The 10,924-nt window shown below is 45.6% G+C and overlaps 1 protein-coding gene across 3 annotated transcripts in view; it reads left to right on the top strand.

Annotated features, from left to right (window-relative positions):
* The first annotated feature begins 10,094 nt into the window (after positions 1-10,094).
* TSPAN12 (tetraspanin 12) overlaps positions 10,095-10,924 on the top strand; it is a 326,891-nt gene continuing 326,061 nt past the window's right edge. Inside the window, exon 1 of one of the 3 annotated variants that reach the window (XM_085654151.1) lies at positions 10,095-10,496. The gene's annotated coding sequence lies outside the window, so the exon portion shown is untranslated. The remainder of the gene's footprint in view (positions 10,497-10,924) is intronic. The other 2 variants (XM_085654154.1, XM_085654152.1) reach the window with 2 other exon arrangements.

The raw sequence follows: 10,924 nt of genomic DNA, 5'->3' as shown, positions 1-10,924 counted from the left end.
AGGCCTTCTGCATGAAGGGGGTTATTATCCTGTTCAAGAAAACAGCAAAAGCAACAATAGAGGCTGCCAGCAGTGATCCAAAAGGCAGATGGGCCGTAGCGAAAGCACGCATGTATGGAAGAACGTATGCATTAGCAGGGTACTACGGTCCCAATGTGGACGATCCTGTTGCAATGCAGGCTGTGTATACGCATCCCTTGGATGTTTCAGCCCAAGTGATACTTGGTGGAGATTTCAATCTGATAATAGATCCAAGGAAAGCCAGAATGCCAGCTAGGAACACCTCAATCTTGCCTAGAATGAAGAGATGGCTAAAACACTATTTTAAAGACTTAGGATTGGTAGATATATGGAAAGAGAAAGGAGCAAAAACACAAAAATTCACCTTTATGAACAAGAAACACGGTCACTCTTCTAGGATAGACTTCTTTCTAGTGGATAAGTCACTGTGCAGTAACGTAAAGAAAGTGGAGCATCTGCCGGCACACCTATTCGATCACTCAGCAGTGCAGATGTAAGTATGTTTTGAGAAGGCCCAGGGTATACCGAGATGGACATTGGATAGATCTATGCTCCTCGACCCAGAGGTAATAGAAAGTTTGAGAATAGATACCAACCTATTTTGTTTAACAAACACAAACGAGACTTCATGTCAGGTTATGTGGGATTCATATAAGGCAGTAATAAGTTGGAAACTAATCAGTTTAGCTGCCTTTCGGCATAAGAGAGCCAAGAACAAGATCAGTAATCTGGAGAAGGAAATACAATCTCTAGAGAGGAGAACGGAGGAGGAGAACATACCATAGGAAAGAGACAAAATAGAATTGGAAAGAAACGATAAAAAGTGAGAATTATCCAATATCTTAGATGCAATAACCAAGGGTAAATGGGAGGCAAGTAAGCTTGCACACTACAAATACGGGAAGGGCTGTGGTAAAATGTTAGCCTGGAAGATCAAGACAGACCAAAGTCGTAATAAGATTCTATATATTCAGGAGGAAAACCAGACAGAACCCATTATGGAAGATACAGTAATTGGGAGCCCGTTTAATAGATTCTTTAAAGACTTTTACACAGAGGACCCAATGGTCAGTGAAGAACAAATAGAGGGTTATCTCAAAAACTTGGTAAAGAAGACTTTATCGGAAGAGCAAAGATATGACTTAAACAAGAAAATAACAGAGAAATAAGTAATGGGGTGATAAAAGGGTTAAAAAAGGCAAAAGCAGCAGGTCAGGTCAATCAATCAATCAGGAGAATTGTAAGCGCGCTACTCACCCTTGAGGGTCTCAAGGCGCTGGGGGGGTAAGCAGCTCCGTTCAGTTGAGGAGCCAGGTCTTGAGCGTCTTCCCAAAGATGTTCAGGAAGGGGGCGCGTCTGATGTTGAGTGGGAGCTTGTTCCAGGTCTTGGCAGCAATGTAGGAGAAGGTTCTTCCACCTGTTCTGGCTCTGCGGATGCGCGGGATTTCAGCAAAGGCGAGGTCGGCAGATTGGAGGTTTCTCTTGGATACGTGGAGGGAGATTCTCTTGTTGAGGTATTGGGGTCTGGTGTTGTGGATGCATCTGTAGGCGTGGGTGAGTATCTTGAAAGTGACTCTCTTCTCGACAGGGAGGCATCGGATGGTTCCGTAGATGTTGGGTGGTGTGCTTGTGTCGAGGAATTCGAGGATGAGTCTGGCTGCGGTGTACTGTAAGGTCTGGAGCTTGCGGATCAGAGACTTGTTGATCCCGTTGTAGAGGGTGTTTCTGTAGTCCAGTCTGCTGGTGATGAGCGCGTGGGGGACAGCATTCCTTGATTCGTGAGGGATCCACATGAAGGTCTTTCAGAGGATTCGGAGGGTGTTGAAGCAGCTGGAGGCGACAGCGTTGATTTGTCGGACATGGAGAGGGGGGAGTCGAGTACGATGCCGAGGTTTCGGGCATGGTTTGTGGCAGGGGTGTGGAATTTATTAAAATATCTACTCGTCCATCGAGCAGCTTGCTTCATGAATCTACTTGTCCTGTAACAAAATCCACTTGTCCCTTTGGTGCCATGTTGTGCGGCGACAGCTAATGGCAGCAATATCATTATATAAGAGCTCTTATATAGCCTCTCTGATTATGCCAGGGCTCATACCATAGTAGTGTTTGAATACTAGCAATCCCTTTATGTTTCTACGTTTCCGCAGATCTACATACTGGGACTGAAGGTAGTGGTTAACAATAGTTCCAGGCTTGGAATGTCCTTTTGAGTCTGCAAACCTACTAACTTGCATGTTTTAAGGGTTTTCAACAACTCTTCTCTAATCATTTCCAATACTGAGAAATGTTTTACATTTACTCCTGACAATGGCAGAAGTAAACCTTCTTCCAGAGTTGGGAAAAAAGTGGTTGAAGGGAAAATAAACTTGCAAACACTCAGGTTTACGCATGAGCAAATCTACACATGCATATATGCTCATGCTAAAATGTAGTTCACAAATATTTTCTAGGAGTACTATCTCTCGCCCTGCTGCTGTAAATTCTTGTGAATTCACGAAAACCATATTGCTGCCCTTAAAGCAAGGACCTATACCAAGGGTGCACTTTTGAGACTTTCTTTAATAATTGGGCCCCTAATTTGGTCTTGCGTTAACCATCACCTTTTGTGTTTATTAAAATTCTCTCCCTCTCTTTGTATAGGCTGACTTCACGGTGAGTGACAGCATTCTGCTCTTTCACAAGGAGCATATCGGCACACAAATTAGTTTTGTTCAGTGCCAGTAACTAATGTGGCAGTGTGTGCTTTTTTGAGACCAAAAACAATTTTTGCTTTAGCCAATGTTTGTTATAATGGTGAGGGTCCGGCAGCTCTCACATCAATAAGGTTTTACAAAAACCATGCAAAAATAAGTCACACATTGCCAAAACTAAAAAGCTGACCACCATTTCAGACCTATTGGCTTTGCCAATGCTTGTTTATTTTTATGTTTCCCAAAATGTTATTGAAACTGGTTACACTGATTTTCTAATATGAATATTTTGGGGAAATACTAACATGCATCAACACATTTTACTAAATGATTCTGCAAAGAAATGGTACCTGAAATTTTACAGTAGTTTAGCAAAAAAAAATGTTCCCTACTTTCATTTTTTAGTAACATTTTATATTGAAAGCAAAAAATCACTAATCTTGCTTTCAAGCTTCTGCAGAAATTTACATCCAATCAGAGAGCATTCTGGGAGCATTATGCATAGCCTCTTATTGCTAAACTTTGAAACCGTTAGTACACATTTTTATACTGGAACCACTGTCAGTAGTGCAGTCAGAACTTATATTTACTGAGAGCGCTCACCCTAATAATAAAGGCTTTCAATTAATGAACCATAAATACAAGTTTGAACAGCATTAACATATGCACACAAATATTAACTTAACTGCAGGCAGTGCCCTTCCCTGATCCTTAATGGGGTACTGCAAACTGGCAGCCAGAGGGTTTGTACTGCAGGGGTTTGAGCCAGCTTGTCCCAAGGACAAAATGCACATTAAAACTTGTTGCCCTTGACCCCAAACAATATGTCCTGGGCGTTGGGCTATAAGAATTCCACATCCCTGTTGTGGGTGTGGGTGTGGGTGGGGGGGGGGCCTGCCGAGGGCAGTAGGACACCAGGTGTTGTCCCATGCCGAGGGGGAGGGTGCCGAGGGGGAGGGTCTGAAGATGAGGACTTCTGTCTTCTCTGAGTTGAGCTTCAGGCAGTTTCTGCTCATCCAGGATGCAACGTCCTTCATTCCTTCCTGGAAGTTGAGTCTGGTAGTGATTGGGTCCTTGGTGATAAAGAGGATGAGCTGGGTGTCGTCGGCGTAGGATACTATGCTGAGTCAGTGCTGTCTGACGATGGTGGCGAGGGAGGCCATGTAGATGTTGAAGAGTGTTGGGCTGAGTGATGATCTTTGGGGCACTCCGCAGTTGATTTCCGTGTGTTCGGAGAGGAAGAGTAGTCTGATTCTTTGGGTTCTGCCGGTGAGGAACTAACGGATCCAGTTGAGGGCGGTTCCTTGTATGCCGGCATCGTGGAGTCTGGCAGTGAGTGTGCAGTGGGAGATGGTGTTGAATGCTGCAGAGAGGTCGAGTAGGATCAGGGCCGCAGTGTGTCTTTGGTCGAGGAGGGTGCGGATGTTGTCTGTGCTGGCGAGTAGGGTGGTTTCGGTGCTGTGGTTGCTGCGGAATCCGGATTGGGAGGGGTCGAGGAAGGAGTTTTCTTCTATGAATTTGGTATGTTGTGCATTGACGGTCCTGATGCATTACCAAACAAAATATATATATATATCTTTGAAAGAAGAGCTGGCGCCCCGGCTGACGGATTTATTTAATGCGTTATTCTTAAGGGGACAGGATCTACCTAAGTCCTGGGAAGAGGCAACAATATGCATTTTTCTAAAACCAGGGAAAAACCTAAAGAGGTGCGAATCACATACGCCAATATCAATGCTAAACAGCGATTATAAAATTTACACTCAAATCTTGGCGATGAGACTGGGCAAGGTTGCTGGTAATTTAATCCATGAGGACAGGATTGGTTTTATAAGGGGCAGACAGATTCAGGAGTTAACGCACAAACTTGTGGGAGCAATAGATGTGGCTACTCAGGAAAAGATCACCCTGTCTGTGATCACTTTTGATGCCTGAAAGGCCTTTGACAGGGTCAGTTGGCCTTTTTTACACAAAGCAATCGAAATATACAAGATAGGGACTACCTTTGCAGGGGCAGTAAAACCTAGATATAAAAATCCTTCTGCTCGAGTATTAGTAAACGTGAGCCTCACGGATAAGATAACCATCGGAGGAGGTACCAGACAGGGGTGTCCACTTTAATATATAGGTTATTTAACCTATATATTAAGCCTCTAGCAAACGCCCTCAGGTCAAATCACCTGATAACCTCTTTCAAGTATAGGGAATGAGATAAGAAGGTAGCCCTTTACGCGGATGGCTTAATGCTATTTACGGATGACCTGACGGGCTCACTTCCGAAAATAACAGAGTCACTTGAGCAGTTTGTGAAAATCTCACGGTATCAGATAAATCAACAGAAAACCAAGATTATGCAGTGGAACACCCAGAGCAACAACCCTGTGTTAAAGGAGGAATATAAGATACCTGGGCATCCAGATAGTGGGAGAGATAAGTAAAATCGCCCACTTAAAGTTCAACAAAGTTCTAACGGAAACTAGAAAGCTCCTTAATGCATGGACAAGCCTTCTGTTATCCTTCCTGGGCCGCTCCAATATTGTAAGGATGATGATTCTCCCTAAATTTACATATATTTTTAACACCATACCTTTAGAATTTAGGAGAGAGTGGTTTAACAGATTACAGGGAGACATAAGCAGCTTTATCTGAGCCTCAAAATGGGTCAGAATAGCTTGGAAGAAGATAAGAAGGAAGAAAGAACTTGGTAGTTTCGGCAGCCCAGATCTGTTCCAGTACTAATGAGCTTTTCATTTTAACAATATCAGAGCACTATTTAAAGAACATCGGTCCTATCCACTGTACCTGCAAGCCATGACAAATTTGGAAGGAAGTTATTTTCTTTACAAATTTGGTCACCCACATTTTTTCCAAAAAGTGAAATTAAAGATATTAGGGTCCGCCGCTAGGTTTTGGTATAAAATCAGGCGCCTATGGAAAATTCCCTAATACAGTGAACATGGCCCAGTTTGGAACTCACCAGGAATGCCGGAATGTTTGAAAGACACTTTATCAACACCTATGAGGGATGGAGGGATAACGAAGTGGGGTCAGCTAATATCAGAAAATACAACAACTGGATGGGACCAACTGGCAGTATTGACCAATGGGGCACTTTCTAAGTTTAAGTACTATCAACTGATGAGTTGGACAAAGACATTAGGGAAGGATGGTACAGAAAATAGAGATTTAGAAAGGAAAATACAAGGGGAAATAGCAATGAAGAAAGAAATAGTGACTTGGTATTGGTCATTTACATCAGCAGGAGAGGAGGATTTCACCTTACCCACAGAGATTTGGGGAAAATATCTGCCGATGCTGAAAGTACAGAATTTATGGCAAGTATCAATGTCTTCATGTTAGTATATTAAACTGCACCGCTCAAAAAAACCCATTTGTTTACAATGCGTAGAGCATACTGGACGCCGAAGAAACTGTCAAAATTGAACAAAGGAGAGGCGAAAAGCTGCCCCAAGTGTGGAGAGGAAAGGGCGGACGACATTCATATGTTCCGGCAGTGGCCCCAAATACAGGCATTTTGGAACAATGTGGGTAGGATCCTCTCAGAAGTATTACACCAGAACATAGAGGTAAGCCTAGAATTAGTTATGTTTGGGGTGAAAAATGGTAATGGTAACTTGGGAGGACCTAGATTAATTTAAAAACAGAGTAACTTACTTTGTGTACTAATGTTAATGGCTAGACGGGAGATCTGCATTAAATGGATATGCCATAAGCCGCCAACACAAGCAGAATGGCTGGTATCAGTTCAATGGGTAAACAATTTAGATCGGGCGGGAATACAAAGCAAGAGGATAGGGTTCTGGGATATATGGGAACAATATTGGAGGACATGAGACGGTGGAATAGAAGATGCTCAGGAAAACCAGGAGAGTCCAATGATTAAGCAAAAGAGCAATACGAGAAAGTGGGAACTTTGATGGCGCAGGTATAATACCCCACAAAGGAAGAGTGGGACGAGGTGCGTAAGGGGGGCCAAGTGGCCGATAGGATACCCCCATACACTAAAAACACCCCATTCGAAGGTGATGTCCTGGGGCAGGGCCAAGTCGGAACAGAATGGTAGACACGGCTCCCAAACTGCGAGAACCCATTATCTCATCTCAATCTGTTTATTGCACAATGAGGACAAATAAAAAAAATATATATATATATGTAGAGCACATAGTTATTTTGATATTATAAGTGGCTAAAAACATCATTAGTCTACTGTAATTAGATTTGTATGTTTATAAAAGGAGCAGGGCTTTAAGTGGGCCGGGTCTCACGGCTGCGGAGCAGTTTTTAGGTCTCGCCTGAGCCAGCGCTCTAGCGCTGCTCTGGCGAGAGCGATAGAAGGCGGGGATTTGGAAGTGGAAACGAGTGCTTTTCAGGCCCCCAACTACAGTGCATGTGCACCGGGAGTGCGCACCATTTGTCAGCCAGCTGATCGCGGCCGCTTTGATGTTCTCAGTGAGCCGCGCGGCCACTGAGAACATCAAAGCGGCCGCGATAGTGCTCACCATATGCCAGCCTTCCCTGTGTTGCTTTAGCACTGACCGCCCCCCCCTCCATGTTACCCGTGTGGCTCATTCTCTTTCATGGCCGTGCGGCGTTAATTTCACAGCCGCGCGGCCAATGCTTGTTGCACTTTCTTGGTATGGCATCTTTCTGTCCCTTATAAGCCCCGTGTGTTTTTCCTTTTGGCGGCATTTCCCTTTATATCCTCTGGGTCTGCTACTTCAAAATAGCCTGTCCGACGAGGACCTCTGTACCTTAAAGACTTCTTTTCCGTCCTCGATTCTCAATCCAGAGTGAACCAGAGGAAGGGCATTGCAGCGACTTTCCTATTCCGTTTATGCTGCTGTGCCTTGCGCCGAGCCGAGTTTCCAAAGCTTCAAGGCTCGATGGGGCACACCAACCTACATCGGCAAGCCGCACCCAGCTCTAGCCAGGCTGCTCTGGCAGGGGAGCAGGGCATGCACTTTGTGGCAGCAGACTACAATTTCCGCCAGAGAAGTTGGGAATTTGGTGGCACCGGATACTTACGGACGCTTCACGGGAGGCTCTTCTAGGTTACCCTGGTGCTATGACAGCAGATAGACCCACGGCAGGGATTGCAGATGCAGAGATTCACGGGGTAGGGACGGTTTCTCACTGCTGCTCTACTTGCGAAGTGCTGACCCTTTAATTGCTGGAGTACTAGCGTACTTGCCCTCCTCTCTGGTATTTCGGTCTTCTGTATTCAAGAACAATCAGCAGACAATGTCTGTCTGCTCTCCAAGGCAGCCGCGCCCCCGCTGTAGCCTCTCTTCCATGCGCCATTACCCGGCCTCCTCTGCCGTTTCCCTACTGAGGTCTCCGTGGTGCTAATTGATTGGTAATCCCAAATTATATGCAGTCTCCAGTTTCCAGTAATGTGCATAAAGTCCTTACTGTCAATACTGTTGTTGCAGGTATAAAGCCGAAGTATGGCTGGAGTATGGGAAAACAAAAACGCTGAAAAAGCCTCTAGAGCTGGAGCTGCACTGAGGATTTATTTATTTATTTACATATGTATATTTTTTCTTTCCTCTTTTTGTAAAAGCTGGTTTAAAATGTCCTGGCCCCTTTGCCTTGTGCCACTGAGTTGCTGGATGAGTGGGGCGCACCCGGCGAGTCCACAGGCTGCCCCGATCCTAGTCGGGCCTACTCTGTGGGCCACCGGTGGCCCTTATTCTGCAGCTGCCAGCTATCGGCAGCCACACTCTTCCTGAAACCCCATGAGCTGAACCTAATTGTTGGCTAAAATAAGCTGCAACGTGACCTGTAGCCGGCATGTCGTGCGGGGTACTGGTCAGGGGTTCATGGGACTCAGGCTGCGGGGGGGGGGGAGCAGAAGACTCGAGCATGCCGTTCGCCTCAGCTTGCTCCGCCCCTCACGTATTACGTCTGCATCTGTCTGTAATCTGGGCTCGACATCAGTTACTGGCTTTGCCACTGCTTATTTTTCTGTCTGAATCAATCCTAGTCTCTCCCTGCATCCAGTCTCAACATATCCCCATCTGCTTTGATACAAACAACAAATTGTCTTAGTGGCAAGTATAACAAGCATTTTCAATGCATTAGGTCTCGCATTTATGAGAGTTTGAGCTATTGGCATTGTAAATGACAATGCCTTTTATTTATATGTTGTTTTTAAAACGGGTAAATGAAAGGCATTGTCATTTACAATGACAATAACTTAAAATCTTGCAAATGCAAGACGTATTACACTGCAAATGCGTGCTATAAAAATTAAATAAGCTATTAGCATTGTAAAGGACAATGCCTTTTATTTATGTTTTGGGTTTTAAAACATAAATAAAAGGTATTGTCAATTACAATACTAATAGCTTAAACTCGCGTGAATGCGAGACCTATTGCATTGCAAATGCTTGTTTAAAAGAGGCCTTGAAACGGGTCCCTATCGGCTCTGTTTTACGCCCTGGTACAGGCGGTACGTCCCCCCCAGACTGCAGTGACAGCAGGCACAACGATGTGCGCGCGCTCACACTTCTCACTAGTAGAGAAGGTATGGATGGCATGCCCTCATGCCAGGAGAGCATTGTAGGTGAAGGGAAGTCCTTTAAAGAGAGTTATTTTCTCTCTGGATTTCTCTTCTCTTTTTGAAACTCAGTAGCAGCAACATTGTCGTGGTGTCACCAGGGCTTTAAGTGGAAGCTTTTTCAATATTATATACAACGAAGCCATAGTTACTACTTATTTATCTTATGCAACTACGAACCATTGACAAAAGCCAATAGTCCTGACTATGATGTTACTTGTTGCATCATATATCTGGATGCAATGACAGAAACAGCAAAATACAAGTCGGGCGGCACACTAGGCTAAGCACAGCTTTTCAGTTTTTGTGTTTTTAAGCCACGCCCTTAATAAGAAGCGGTCCATGCAGGTAACAGCGTGAAGCCGCAGGGGGGGGCGATTCTAGGGACCAGGCCGAGTGAAAACTAATTATATATTCAATTTTCCCTCGGCATTGTCCCTCACTCGGCATCGTCCCTCGAAATCCCTCCCCCAGCTGCCTCACCGCTGTTACCTGCACAGACCGGACCGGACATTGGCCACGCCCCTTTGAGAGTCCCCCCCCCACTTAGTTTTTTTCCATCCCACTTCAAGCCCTGAAAAAGAGTGCAGCCTCCATGTATTATAAACTTCAGAACAGAGTAGATCTCACATCGTGTCCAACGGATGACGATACAGATGTAGCACACTTCCCGCCGGTATTACACAAAATCAAACGAAGCCAACCGAAAAGTTGCTCCTGCAGCGGAGACAGTTAACGGCAAACGCATGCGTGACTAGCACGGTTGTAGTTTTACTTGAAGCCTCCCCTCCCGCCTGCTGCCCTGGAAGCGCTGAAGGTTAGAGAGAGTGCAGCTGCGGCGCAGGCCGCTGACGGAAAGTTATTTCCAGTGTCCGGCGCACGTGCTCTAGGACCCCCGAGCTGAGGGTCGGGCCCGGTGTGAGCATGCGTGCTGCGCTGCCTGCCCCAGGACCGCGGCGGTCCAAGGAGCGGCTGTCGAAGTCCCGGGCGGAGAGGGGTTTTTCGGGGCGGTGTTACACACTAGAGTGCGTGCCACCGCCTCAGGGCACTACGCCGTGGCTAGAGTGAGTTTAATCCGAGTCTACTGTGCGTCACTGCCGCCCCTGCACCCGCTGATAGCCTGGCCCTGTGCAGGTCCTGGCGTCTTGAGGACAAGTCCTTTCACCCGTGCTAACACCCCTTCTTGCTGCCACAACCTGCAGGTAAGGTATGACCACGTAGGACTGTGTGCGACGTAGGTCGAAGTGAATGGGAACTAACGGACCCACGTACTGTTAAATAGTACTATTTTCTATAAGTGGGACCCTTTACGACACTTTTATTTCCTCTTGCCTCTTTATTGTTCTGTTTCCACTTCTCTCTTGGCTGTTAGTTGTAAATACGTGATTTATTGTTTGCTGTATCTCTTCTAGGTGGGCTCACACTTTCCCTCTGGGTGCTTGTAAACCACAGTGTGCCGTGTGTACTGGTAACCTACCGAATCCAACAGGTTAATAAGGGGTGGGGGTCCAGACCACAGCTAAGGGTATGATTTAAACCTAAGATCACGAGCTTATATCTCAAAAAAATTTCCATGTAAATCATGCAGCAACGGTCAGGTGGAAACCGTTTGTTTCTTCGAAATCGAGGA

Source organism: Triturus cristatus, chromosome 4_1, assembly GCF_964204655.1.
Source record: "Triturus cristatus chromosome 4_1, aTriCri1.1, whole genome shotgun sequence".
Classification (NCBI taxonomy): domain Eukaryota; kingdom Metazoa; phylum Chordata; class Amphibia; order Caudata; family Salamandridae; genus Triturus; species Triturus cristatus.
This window is presented reverse-complemented; position numbering and strand designations above follow the sequence as displayed.